The sequence below is a fragment of the Saccopteryx leptura genome, chromosome 3, assembly GCF_036850995.1.
Source record: "Saccopteryx leptura isolate mSacLep1 chromosome 3, mSacLep1_pri_phased_curated, whole genome shotgun sequence".
In the NCBI taxonomy this organism is placed as follows: domain Eukaryota; kingdom Metazoa; phylum Chordata; class Mammalia; order Chiroptera; family Emballonuridae; genus Saccopteryx; species Saccopteryx leptura.
The window spans coordinates 320,138,768-320,151,413 of record NC_089505.1 but is presented as its reverse complement, the minus strand read 5'-3'; the positions used below and the strand labels follow the sequence as shown (position 1 = coordinate 320,151,413).

Below are 12,646 nucleotides of genomic sequence, written 5' to 3'. Positions count from 1 at the left end.
GCCATGGGCGTAGGGATCTTTCTTAGTCAACCTGCAGGTGGCTTGACAGAGATTCCTTCTTCCCAGCTCCTGGCTCCAGGTGATAGCAGTGGTCTCATCCCCTCAGCAAACACCTTCAAAGAGCTGGCGGCAGATATGAAGTGGGCAGGAAGATTGGTTCTCTCCAAGCACAGGGAGATTGTGGAGGGAGAGTAGGTGAAAATCATATTCTTAATCACAAACAAACACAATTAACTGGCAACTGGATTAAGATACCTAATCAGTCAAAATTATTTAGAGGCTCTTATAACCAGCACCCTTCTTCTGGAAGTTCTTAGTTCCTCTGTGAGATAATAGTTGTTAATGAAATACATGTCCATAGGGAACATTCCTTCTCTTAACAGGACATAATGAAGCTTCAATAAAAGCAATAAAAGCTCTAGGGGGAAAGGGCAGCCTTTTTTTTTTTTTAAAGAAAGGACATGGAAATGCATAGTAAACAACTGACCAACTGTCAAAAGTGTTTCCAGTTTTGGTCCAATTGAGGTCATAGGGAAAATCCTTTAATAAGCTCAATCTCAGGAGATCTTTCATTTATTCAACCAATCTTGTTGAGTTCCCATGACCTACCAATCACTAACTGTTCCGGACACAGGGATACAGTAATGTACATCACAAAAAAATGTCTCAGGAAGCTAGGATTTTAATGGGGAGAGTGATAAACAGTAAACAAATATAAAATAATGATGACTGCTAATAATGAGTGCTTTAAGAAATTATAAAGCAGGTGAGAGACCAGAGTGTGACACATTTGTGTGGAAGATGGCACACATGGCTAGCATGGTCTCTCAGAGTAACTGTCATTGAATGAGGGAGCTAGCTATAAAAAAATATTAGCTGATCTTGGCTCCATGTAGAAGAAAGAAAACATAGGTTTTGAAGGGGAAAGAGCTTGGCATGTTTTAGAAACATCCAGAGGCCAGTTAGCTAGAATATAGCCATGGAGGCAGAAAACAGTGAGAGATGAGAGTAGAAAGACAGAAAAGAGCCAGTTTATATGGGACTGCCCAGGCGGCCATAATAGGATATTTGCATATGACTGAATTAGAACTGGTGATTATATGTGATATTTGTGCATCAGAAATGTTCACTATTAAAATATACCCAAATCAAATGCTAGGTGAAAGTGTTGGAAAGTATTTACATTAATTATATTTATAGATAGCTGTTATAATTCATTTGTTAAATAGAATAAGTATTTGGCAAAATCAAATCAGCATAGGCCTGTCAACTATTGAAGACTTAATCTGCTCAGAAGTTAAAGCTTCAATTTGAACAACTATCCTGAAACCAAATTGACCTATTAGATCTATTTTGTAAATTTGATTACATACAATGACCAAACCAGTTACTGCATACATGTATGATTAATCTTTGTTAAATCACAGTGCTTATAGCCTTTGTTTATTAAGAGACTGCTTATCCTAGACCTGAGATGTTTTATCATCGCCTTATTTGTAGAAAGAACACAGAGATTTCCTTCTTTAATTTTGGAAAGGGAGAAAAGATTTGCCAAGAATAGAAGAGTCTGTGATGTGCCCTAGGCTGTCTCTTGCACCTGAACTTGTAGCTTCTCACTGTCAGTGTTGTAAAGGCTGCCGGCAGTGCATCTCCTGAACTATGCTGAAACACAGCAGTAGTAGAAGATGCAGTTCAGGGAGGAGCTGAGCCCGATTTGGAGGCTCAGAGCTTGGTCTTCATTTCGATATAGTTCCACTGAACTTTCTTTTTTTTTCTCTCACACTGAAGATGGAAATAATTCATGGGAATTTAATCATGCATAGAAGCATTGTAAATTAGATTGGCCAGCCTCTGCACTTTGGGCAAGTCATGAAATCTGACTCGTTATTTATTATTATTTTGTTGTTTAAGATCATAGAGAGTGATGTGAGTGTATGTGAAGCTGACAGAAGGAGAGACAATATGTTTATGAAGTATTTTCTTAAAGTTGCCACAAATTCTATGAACACTTTAGAAAATATTATTTAATACTTATTCCTCTTTCTTTCTTATACTTTTAGTAAAAAAAAATAAAAATAAAATCCTAGTAGGTAAAGCCAAACTCTAGTTTTGCTCTAGCAATGACTGAAACCCAAAAAATAGTTTTTGGTTTTAAAGGTACAATCTTATAGTTTCAAAAGTATAGGTGATCCCATACAAAATAATAAAAAATAATACCTTGTGATTTTGTTTTTAATTTATTCCTGAGGATTTTTCTGCAGTAAGTAAAATAGTGCAGAAGAAACCTTTGATATTATAGTTATGGTCACATTTTACACTTAAAATAATTTAAAAATCAATTTAAACAAGTAATTATTCTCTTTCCTTGCTTCCAGATGTGGAAAACACGGAATGCTGGAGGAGATCTGCACAGAAGCAGTAGTGTGCCCGGAAGCCCAGAATAGGCAGGTGGAGTAGCTGGGAAACTGATCACAGTGAGAAAACATGCAGATACAGGGAAGGTAATGAGAGCCAGGTTTCTTACTGTCAGAAAAGGGATTTACTAACACAGAGAGGTAGCAGGCTAACAAGAGTCTGAGATAATTGGGCTGGAATTGAGGTATCATCAATTAACTCATGATTTTAATAGTTTTTAGAGGTAAATATAGAAATAGTTATAGATATATGTGTGTACATGGACATGCACACATGTATGCAATGTTTCCTAGCTCTGTCTGTGAAGAGTATTTAGAAGTCATGATACCCCAATATCAATAAGAACCCATATCCTGGTTTCTAAATGTCATTCTTTACTAAAAGATTCCCTTGACTCCCTAGAGAAATGAATGAATCAGAGTTGAGGCACAAATAGTACAAAATGGCCTACAATATCTTGTGAGTGCCCAAAAGACTGATAAGGACAAATCAAAAGGATACAGGAGCAGCTCAGAAGGTGCGCCACTGGCTAAATCTGTTAGAATGTGATCTCCCAAACAAATAAGGATAATGAACCATCGAATAAAAAAGAAATCCATGCGTCTATATTGATATAAATAAATAAGTGAATAAATAAAAGAAGGAAAGCCCTGTCTAGATAGCTCGGTTGGTTAAATCATCATCCTGATATACAAAGGTTCTCAGTTCAATCCCTAGTCAGGGCACACACAAAAACAGATTGATGTTTCTTCTTCTTTCTCTCTCACTTCCTCTCCAAAATCAATCAATAAATCTTTCTGGAAAAACAGAAAAACTTCCTTATAGTGGAAGCAATAAATAAATATGGAAGTAATGATGGGAATAGATAACCATCATTGGTCATCCATCTAAGCAGATGCTAAGGCAGGTGAGTGGAGGTTTGGTATAGAGTGGATAGGATATTAGTATATTGGTAAACTGGCAAAATTCTTTCTACAAAAAGTGTTTATCAATTGCATAGGGAAAAATAGCGACTTAAAGGTAAAGAAATTGGGCAAATACCAACTTGATCAAGTGGTCAAGGTTAATTTACCCCGTGATAAAGGCTGACATTTGGCCTCCCTTGCCATGCCCCAAGAAGAGCACCTCACCATTTCTGTAATTTTCCTGCCAAGAATACATAACCTGATATTAGAGAAGCCTGGTTGTGGGACATCCTTTGGAATAAAAGTCCCGCCCTCTTCAAAATAATAAAGGTTAGAAGAAACAGGGAAAGAATGAGGAACTGTTCCATATGGAAGTCTAAAGAGACATGATAACTAAATGCAATGTATGAACATGGATCCAGTGTTGGACCAGAAAGAAGAGACTTTGTTTTTGAATTGGGCATATGGCTTAGTGGTAGTGATGTGTGGCAACATATCTTGATTTGTTTGGTTATTTGGTGGTTATATGGAAGAGTGTGTTATGGAGTATTTAGAATAAGTGGAACATCATGTCACAACTTGCTCTCAAATGGTTCAAAAAAAGGCTAATGACATACATGCATATATATGTTTTAATACATACCATTGAATATTAATGTATTATCTACATCTAGAATGCATTGTTATATGTTAATATATTACATAATTATTTTATATTATATATTATTTATATTGTTTTATACATTTACATATGTTAGAATGAGACAGAGCCAATGTGGAGAAATGCTTTTGTTTATTTAGAGATGAATCCAAAGTGATCAAATGGTAACAACTTAGTCTCAGTGAAGGTGATAGTTTTTTATACTATTCTTGCAACTTTCTTCTAAGTTTGCAATTATTTCAAAATAAAAGATTAATAAGAATACCTGTTTCTTTATATAGCCTTATAAGTAACAAGTGCTTTCATAAATTAGTTTAATACATGCTATTTCTTATGTAAAACATTTTCATGCTTCCAAACTCCCATTGGAATAATTTTATAGCAGTTGGAAAGCAGGGATTATACAGCCTTTTCAGCCCCAGAATTCCATAATGTCAGGAAAACGTTACATAATAATAAAGTATCTCCAAGGAAGAGTTGTTGATTTGTCTTCATATTTCAGTTTTAAATTGACCACTGAAATAATCTATTAGCTTTACTAAAATAATGGCTATCCAGTAAATTCATAGTCTTAGTTCATAAAAAATAGAAGTTGCTTTGCCCTAGATCAAGGGTGGAATTTTCTGTGCAGTAATTAAAGGAAAAACACAACTTTGCTGCACAAAGAGCACCATTCCATTATAACCCAAAGCAGTACAGTCTTCTTTACAATCCCTACTTTCATTTTATCTAAACTCGCAATATTTTTTTATACAGAGACTTCTTCAAATGCATATATATTCAGACATCCACAGACACACTCACATATACACACTAGCACACTCTCATTTGTGCATTACAAAAGTCTGTGATTATTTGTTCACTTCTTTATCTGGAAAAGTTAGGAAGAGATCAGGTCTTTTCCCCTTCCTTTTTTATTTTATTTTATTTTATTTTATTTCACTTTTTTTTGAGAGAGGAGAGACACACACAAAAACAGGAAAAGAGAGAGAGATGAGAAGAGTCAACTCGTAGTTGCTGCATTTTAGTTGTTCATTGGGGGTGGACTACAACCAAGCCAATGACCCCTGCCCCAAGCCAGTGACGTTGGGCTCAAGCCCGTGACATCTGGGCTTCAGCCAGTGACCATGGTATCATTGATACCACGGTATCATCCCAGCTCAAGTTGGTGAGTTTACGCTCAAGCTGGCAACCTCGGGGTTTCGAACCTGGAATCTCAGTGTCCCAGGTCGACACTGTATCCACTGTGTCACCCCCTGGTCAGGCTTTTCTCCTTCCTTTTGAAAGAAAATCCTTTTTTAAGTTAAGTGACTACAGTTTATCTGATAGCAAGTTATTGAACAACCTAGACTAGAATTTAGAATCTTTTCGTTATACTACACTGAAACTTCTAGGCAAGGTTTGTACATCTAAGGTTATTCTTCCTTTAAACACACGTGTACTAGACAGTACAAAAAGTAAAACTTTGTCTCTGTGCCTTTAGGAAAAGAATTTAGTCCTACCAGTCCTACCCAGGTAAGAGCTGATTGCAAGGTGTCTCTTTGCATTGCAAAGATTTTTCTAATGGAATACTGAATGTTTTACAATTTTGTATATTTTTTCCTTGCCAGTCTTAACAGAGTTTTAGAAGGCTGACATATATGAAACAAAGAATTTTGTTGCCAACAAAATAAAAATTTTCCCATTCAAATGCAATTATAAAATGGATAATAGATTACACAACTCTCCAAAACTATCAATGCAATAAACAATTTAATTAAAATGTGACAATGTAAGTTATTACTAGTTATAATAGCTGTCATAATATTATAAAATTTCATTATATTTTTTTCTTGAGAACATATATTTCATTGTTATAATGTATATATTTACCTTTAATACTAAGGTAGCTTTTTCTTATTTATGTACACAACATATCTTCAGATGCTAACATGCATTAATTTAAATTTTATTTTATTATTAAATACCTGTGTAGCACTTACTATGTGGCAGCCCCATTCTAAGCAGTTCATGAACTATTAACTAAATTTTATTCTCATAAGACCCTTTTAGGTCACTATTGTAGTTATCCTCCACTTTACAGAGGAGGGTATAGAGAAGTTGAGTCGTATGTTCAAGGATGTGCACTGGTCAGCTCTAGAACTAGGATTCAATCTCAAGCAGTTCAATTCTCAAATTTGTGCTCATAAGTAATGTACCATGCTGCATGGAGTCTCTGACTTACAGATGTTGGAGAATTATCTATTGATTAAATGAATAGATTATTCTCAGACTGATTTGGAAGCTCTCTAAGCAAATTATCCAAGTGCTCTGTGCTTTAATTTTCACTTTGTAAAAGAGAACTGATATTTGCTACCCATTTTTCTTCCACACACAATAAGAATGGAAAGAATTTACTTTACCTAGCTGCTATTTATGTTTTTATGTCTTAAAGACTTGGTCAGCAGTAAGTCTCGAGGAGATCAACATCAATAGACCTTAGGCATGTGAGGAGAACGCAACAATTCAGTATAATTAATTTTTTTTTTTTTTTTTTTTAGTTTAAATGAGTGTGAAGTACAGGGGCAGGGCTCTGGAAACCTCAACTTTCGTTTATTTGAACTTTATTTTACATAATTTTAAACTATTTTCATATTTTAAAGCTGAATTCGAATGTTTGTATGAAATAATACTCAAAATAACTGAGATGTCATCTAGGTCTTAGATTATGTGACCTAATAAAAATACGTAATTGTAGATCTCCTAAATAAAAATGCTTTCTTGTTACAGACATGCACCACTGATATAAAATAAATTATCATGACATTAGAAATTTCTGTGCCAAGGGTCCTTAATCCATCTTTACCTATCACTGTCTTTCCTTAGTCCCTACACATCCCAGCAGGTCCTTCTTTAGCTATAGACAAGTAATGTAAGGAAGTGAAAACAAGACCCACCACTGTTACCAGCAAGGGCAAACAGGTGGTTCAAGCATTCATGTCATGTGACCTTGGGCAAGTCACCAATCTTTTCCAGTTCCAATCTCCTTTTCTGAAAATTAAGGATAATAAAGGCTGCCTACCTCCAGGAATATCAAGGGAATGTGACCAGTTAATGTATATGAAACTACTCTGTAAATTGTACTCTATGATTATGAAAAAATTAATACTAAAAGTTCTGATTTTTAAAATTCCCCCAAAGATAGAAATTTGTTTGTCCATTATATTCAAACACATTTTTTCCCATGTAGATTCTTGGTCTGGACTTTCATGTCAAATGAGTTCAGAAAAGCAGTAGGACTTGAGTTAATCCTCAGAAGAGGTGGGATTTTAGGCGCTTAATGATTGGAGACTGAACTCCCGGTGAAGGAGGGAGTGAAAGGGAGTGCAGGCCTGAAGTCAGATGACCACAGGCCTGCACAGATGTGTCTGAGATGAAAACTGAGTCTTTGCTGAGGTATATAGAAATAATTCTTAGTGCTTTGCATTGAAGGAAAATGACACTATGACTCAATCAAAAAGGACAACTGTTATAGTATCCGTATTTATTAAATACCAATGGACTGCTCTAGGAATATAAAGATAAAAGGAACCAAACTCCCTATATTGCTGTTAAAGAGTATTGACAAAGTTGTTGGCAAGGCCTAAGAAATGGTCAGAGAAGAAAATTCCGATGACAAAGGTCTACCGAAGCCTGACTGCAAGGGAACTAAGCAAGGATTCCTAAGATTTTCCTTCCTGTTCAGAAAATTTGGAAGCCAACTCAGGTACATTTTCAAAATCTGATACTTTTGGGTAAAGCAGCACAGAGCTGCCAGGAATGGTCTGTCCTATGGTATTAACTTTGATCACTTCCATGATCACAGAATGCACACCTTGCCCTAATCAGTCACCTGCCCAAATCCAGAATCCAGTCCTGCTGACTTGGGAAACTTGGCAAGCCAGAGTTTTGGGGGTGGAAAGGTAACCTATTATTACCCTACTAAAAAATATATCTCAAAACACTTGGCTTACTGATGTCAGCATCACCTTCACAGGCCAGAAAAAAAAATTACGGTAGAATAGGCCCTCAGAACACGCAGCTGGAAAGGAACAAATCAAGGAGGAAGACTAATGGCACCGCACTGCACATTCCTCTGAGGCAGGGGCCGTGTCTGGTCTCCTTTGGGTGTGGGAGTGCGAGTGGATATGCGGCTGATAAGGCTGTCTGGTCAGTTGAGGAAAGCCTGGGCCTCCTCCTAGTGTGTGAATAAGGTGGGAGTAGGAGGTCAGCAGAAGTGGGTGCATGGAAGCCACGGCACTATTGAAATTCCCTTTAAAGTGGCGAGGAAGATGTGAAGGGAGTGTGTGTGTAATTCCTCTGGGGAATGATCTGGCTACCTCTCCCTTACTCCCCGCCCAGGCCCGGGGAGTCCTAGGTTCCCTAAGCCATAAAATAAAAGGAAGGAGCCCGCACGTTAAGCCAGGAGCACAGTGGGGTCGGAGGTGGGGGCAAGTACCTAAGAAACACCCCCGCGGACACGTTTCTGAGTAGGAAAGTGGACCGGGAACAGCGCATTTCCTGCTTTGCCTGTGCAAACCCCAGGCGGGGCCAAGCGGGAACAGGGTTACGGTGGTAGAATCACCCGCCGCCAGGGCGGGGTTCAGAGGTGGCCCGAAGGGGTCGGTGGACTGGGGAGGGATGCGGGCGGAGAGAGTGTGACAGGGAGTGAAAACCGCACGCACGCCTCCCACCCTCTTTTGGAAGAAGCGTCCGGCCTCGGTAGGCGAAGCCCCTGCAGCAGAGGTGCAGCGTCGAGGCGCAAGACGCCAGGGACGAGAGGCTCGGACCTTACTGGGGCTCCCCGCGTTGCGGGCGGCGGTGGGGGTGCTGCGGGACGCCTGCTCCTGCGGCGTAGCGGGTAGTCGCTATCTACTAGGCCACTCCTTCCTCCCCACCTCTCCCGTTCTGCCCGCGACCTTCAACCTTGCATCCCCGAGCCACGGGGGAACTGGCTCTAGGACAGGGAGGAGACGCGAAAAGTATCCAGAGGCGCAGCGCCGCCGCCCCGTCGGCGCCCGGGCGCGCGGGGCAAGTCGGCGGCGGCCAGCAGCCGGGCCCTACCTGAGAGGTGCAGAGCCCCCGCAGGTCTCCGCTACACGCCGCCTCCCTCTCAGCTCCCGGAGGCCGCCGCGGGTGCACGATTTATAAGTGCAAAGACCTTATTGTTGTTCTTTCTCCCCAGGCCACCATTGTTTATTCATCTGCGGGCCGCCCCGGTATTTCCCCGGGGGTTGCAGCGCGCATTTCCCTCCCGGCACTTCCCGCCCCCACGGACTTGCTGTCCCGGGCCAACCCGCAGCAGTCTGGGTGCCCACGGCCTTCTCTATGGACTTGAGTGTTCTTCGTCTGGCTCCCGCTTCCTGAGCCTCGAAAACACAAAAGCCTGCAGGAAATCACCCAAGCCTTTGCCTGAAGTCAGGAGCCTAGGAAAAGTGCGGTTTTGAATCCGGGTCTGAGCCACAGCTCGTCACCTACCCAGGTAATTTCTGCGCTTGCTGGCCAAAGGTCTCACTCAAGTGGTAACCCGCGCAGCTTCTTGCTGCACTAGACGACTCCTCACCCAGCCTTTTGAACCTCGGGTCTGGCCTGAAGATCTTGAGTGCGATTAGTAGCCAGAGCCCAGAGATCCTGGACTGTGCAATGCGAATGCACCCGGCAGCTACGCAAGCGGGTGTACAAGGCTCTTACTCGTGAAAGTTTCTTGTATCACTCCCCCCACCCCCCACCCCCCAACTCCCAGTAAATCTCTAGTGTTGAGAAAAGCAAGGCTTGCAGGAAGCCACTCCGGATGTTTGCTGCTTTTCATGTGGCATTTGTGGCTGGCTCCGATAACGTCCTGAGCTCCACTTCCAACACCACATGTAGTCAAGAGACCGAAATAGAAGAGTCCACACACTGGGAGTGGTCTGAGGCGCTGCAGCTCCCAACACCCTTCTCCCATAAAGATGTGACAAATAAATAATTATTAGAAAAAAATTAGATCTAAGTAACAATATGTAAAATAGACTAGCCTTGAAAAGGCACTATAATTCCTTCCTGTTAAGTATACTAATTGCTGCTTTGTAACTTTCTGGGTAAGTGTTATAAGAGATAGGGGGAGGGGCGCTGAAATCTGAAGCTCCAACTGCAGGGATGCAGTGCTTTCACCTGATTTCTCAGTGATCTTACTCAACAAAAATCAACATTGAGTGTTCAGAAACAAGTGCAGATAATAATGGGGAATCCCAGGTTTTCTTTCCCATTAGTTCATGAACTAGATGTCTTGGCACTTTGTGCAAATGGGGTAGGGGAGAAAGAACACAAGGATAAAGAAAGTATACAAGGGTAAATACATGCATATACATTTTTGGATCCAAACCTGGATTGTGGTTTTAATTTTATTTTTTTACAGAATTAATCAAATAGGTTAGATAAAATGAATTTTGGAATGGGCATTTACTGTTTAGTATTCAATCTTTTTTTAAAAAGTTTACTTTTTATTGATTTTAGAGAGAGGAAGGGAGACAGCGAGAAAGAGAGAGACAGAAACATCGATCTGTTCCTGTATGTGACCTGTCTGGGGATAGAACCGGCAAATTCTGTGCTTTGTGATGATGCTCTAACCAACGGCGCTATTAGGCTTGGGCTAGTGTTCAATCTTTATTCTAAGAAAAATACATATTAGTTCATAAAATCTTTTGTGCTAATAAAAAAGAGTCTACACTGAGGTTTTTAAAAAGACATTTATTACTCTCCAGAAAAATTATAAGATCGCTATGAAAACATCAAGGAGCAAGGCACTAGGGGATTCAGTTCTCTCTACTCCAGTAGGTTCCTTCATTATATAACCATTTGCAATACAATTATACTGAACTTTGAAGCTTTTTTTTTGCCATAGAAAATAAAACTTTAAAAGAGAAGTATATAATCAAAATTTGTTTAAGATCAACTGATCCAAAGCCACCCATCACCTCTCTAAGATTTCCTTAAGCAGATTTAAGTTTTTTTTTGTTTTTGTTTTTTTACCCCCCTTGTCTGAACAGGAGAGACCCAGGAACTAAAACCCATTTTCTCAATTTGTCCCCTGAGGGGAGACTGGCTCCTACAGGTAGGGGTAAGAGGGCAGACAACACTTCTCAGAGCCCCACTGTTAAAACTGGCTTTAAACAAGTGTGTAAAAATTCTTTGGAGAACTAGCAATATCAGAAAAACTGAAGGTCAGCGGTTTCCAAAGCTCTGTTTCTTTATTTTTATGGATGCCACTAATAAGCAGGCTTGACAAATTACTTTGTCATTGTAATATAACACAAAGAGCAGCAGCATTTACCTCCCAGATCCCGGTTATAAGCCCTAGTTTTTCATCACCCCTTCACAGTAAACAAAGAAAACTGTTCTGGAGAGTTGATGCATTGATTTCTTTGCAACGTTATTTATGCAAAAAATAAAATAAAAAATGGTTGCCTCGTTGTTTTAGAAAACAACACAAATACAAACACAATCTAATGATTAAGAACTCCAAGTCTGAAGGTATACTGACAGAGAGGAACTCCACTCCCTAATACTGTGATCTCAAGCAAGTTCCTTAACCTCTCTGTGCCTCTTTCATCTCCTATGAGATATAAAATGTCTACTTCATGGGATTATAAGGATAATTTGCTTTTCGGACGGCTCTAAGAACAGTGCATGACATGCTGTGCCATACAGGATTGCAATATATGGGCTTGTTCAAAAATTCCACCAAACTTTTTTTCAGATTTAAATACAAGTTTAATAGTCATTCAAAATTTCATTTCATTCTGAAGAAGTGTATGGGAATCCCTAATATCTGCCAAGATAATCACCTTAAACTACCCCGAAGAGCTACAGTTATTTTTCTGCTCTAAGGGATTACTGTCTTTCCTCTAATCAATGAGCATTAGATAAATACTGCTGCTGTTTTAATCAGACTTTAGAAGGCAGAATTAAGTCTTTATTATTTTACTGAACACATATGAGGAAACTGTATGTTTACTACATATTCATGTACAAATGTTCAGTGGTTGGTTCTTGTAATGTACAAAAACTTGAAATTCTTCAGGATGACGGGGCTATAGAACATCATTCCGTATTAACCTTGTTTTAGATTTAGAATTTTCCTCGGACATAGCATTTTGAATATAATACAACAAGCAAGTTGAGTCCTTGGGGAGATAATTTCTTTATTAACAAGTGTCTATTGCAATCGATAAAAACACATTTGAAGAAGACATCCATGGTGTTCCACGGTAGAAGCTAGGTCACCCACCAATGAAACACCCTTGGCTTCTGTAATAAAGAGTGGATGCTTTCTGTATTGAACCGAACTACTGTACCCATTACTTCCACCCAGCACCCCAGAAGGTTTACAAGAGCTCCCCCCCACCCCCACCCCCCCTCGCCGAGTCCGAGAGGACGTGGCTCCGGAGCCCGGCTCCAGCCAGTTTTCCTGCGGGCAGGTATAGCCTTGGGTGCGGGGCCAAGGGAGGGGAAAGGGCGGGCGTGGGGTGAGTCGAGACTAGGGATTCGGACGACGGGCTGGGCGTGGGCCTAACGACTCTGGCCCGGCCCGCCCCCTCAGCTCTATTGGCCACAGCGGTGCAGAAAAGGCCCCGCGGTCCAGGGGTGCCCGCAGTGTCATTGGGCCGGC

At 40.1% G+C, this 12,646-nt stretch overlaps 1 long non-coding RNA gene across 1 annotated transcript in view; it reads right to left on the bottom strand.

The window, feature by feature from the left end:
• LOC136398023 (uncharacterized) overlaps positions 1-9,122 on the bottom strand; it is a 38,425-nt gene extending 29,303 nt beyond the window's left edge. The window contains exon 1 of the long non-coding RNA XR_010749966.1: positions 9,064-9,122. This is a non-coding gene — a long non-coding RNA (uncharacterized lncRNA). The remainder of the gene's footprint in view (positions 1-9,063) is intronic.
• Between the last annotated feature and the right edge of the window lie 3,524 nt (positions 9,123-12,646).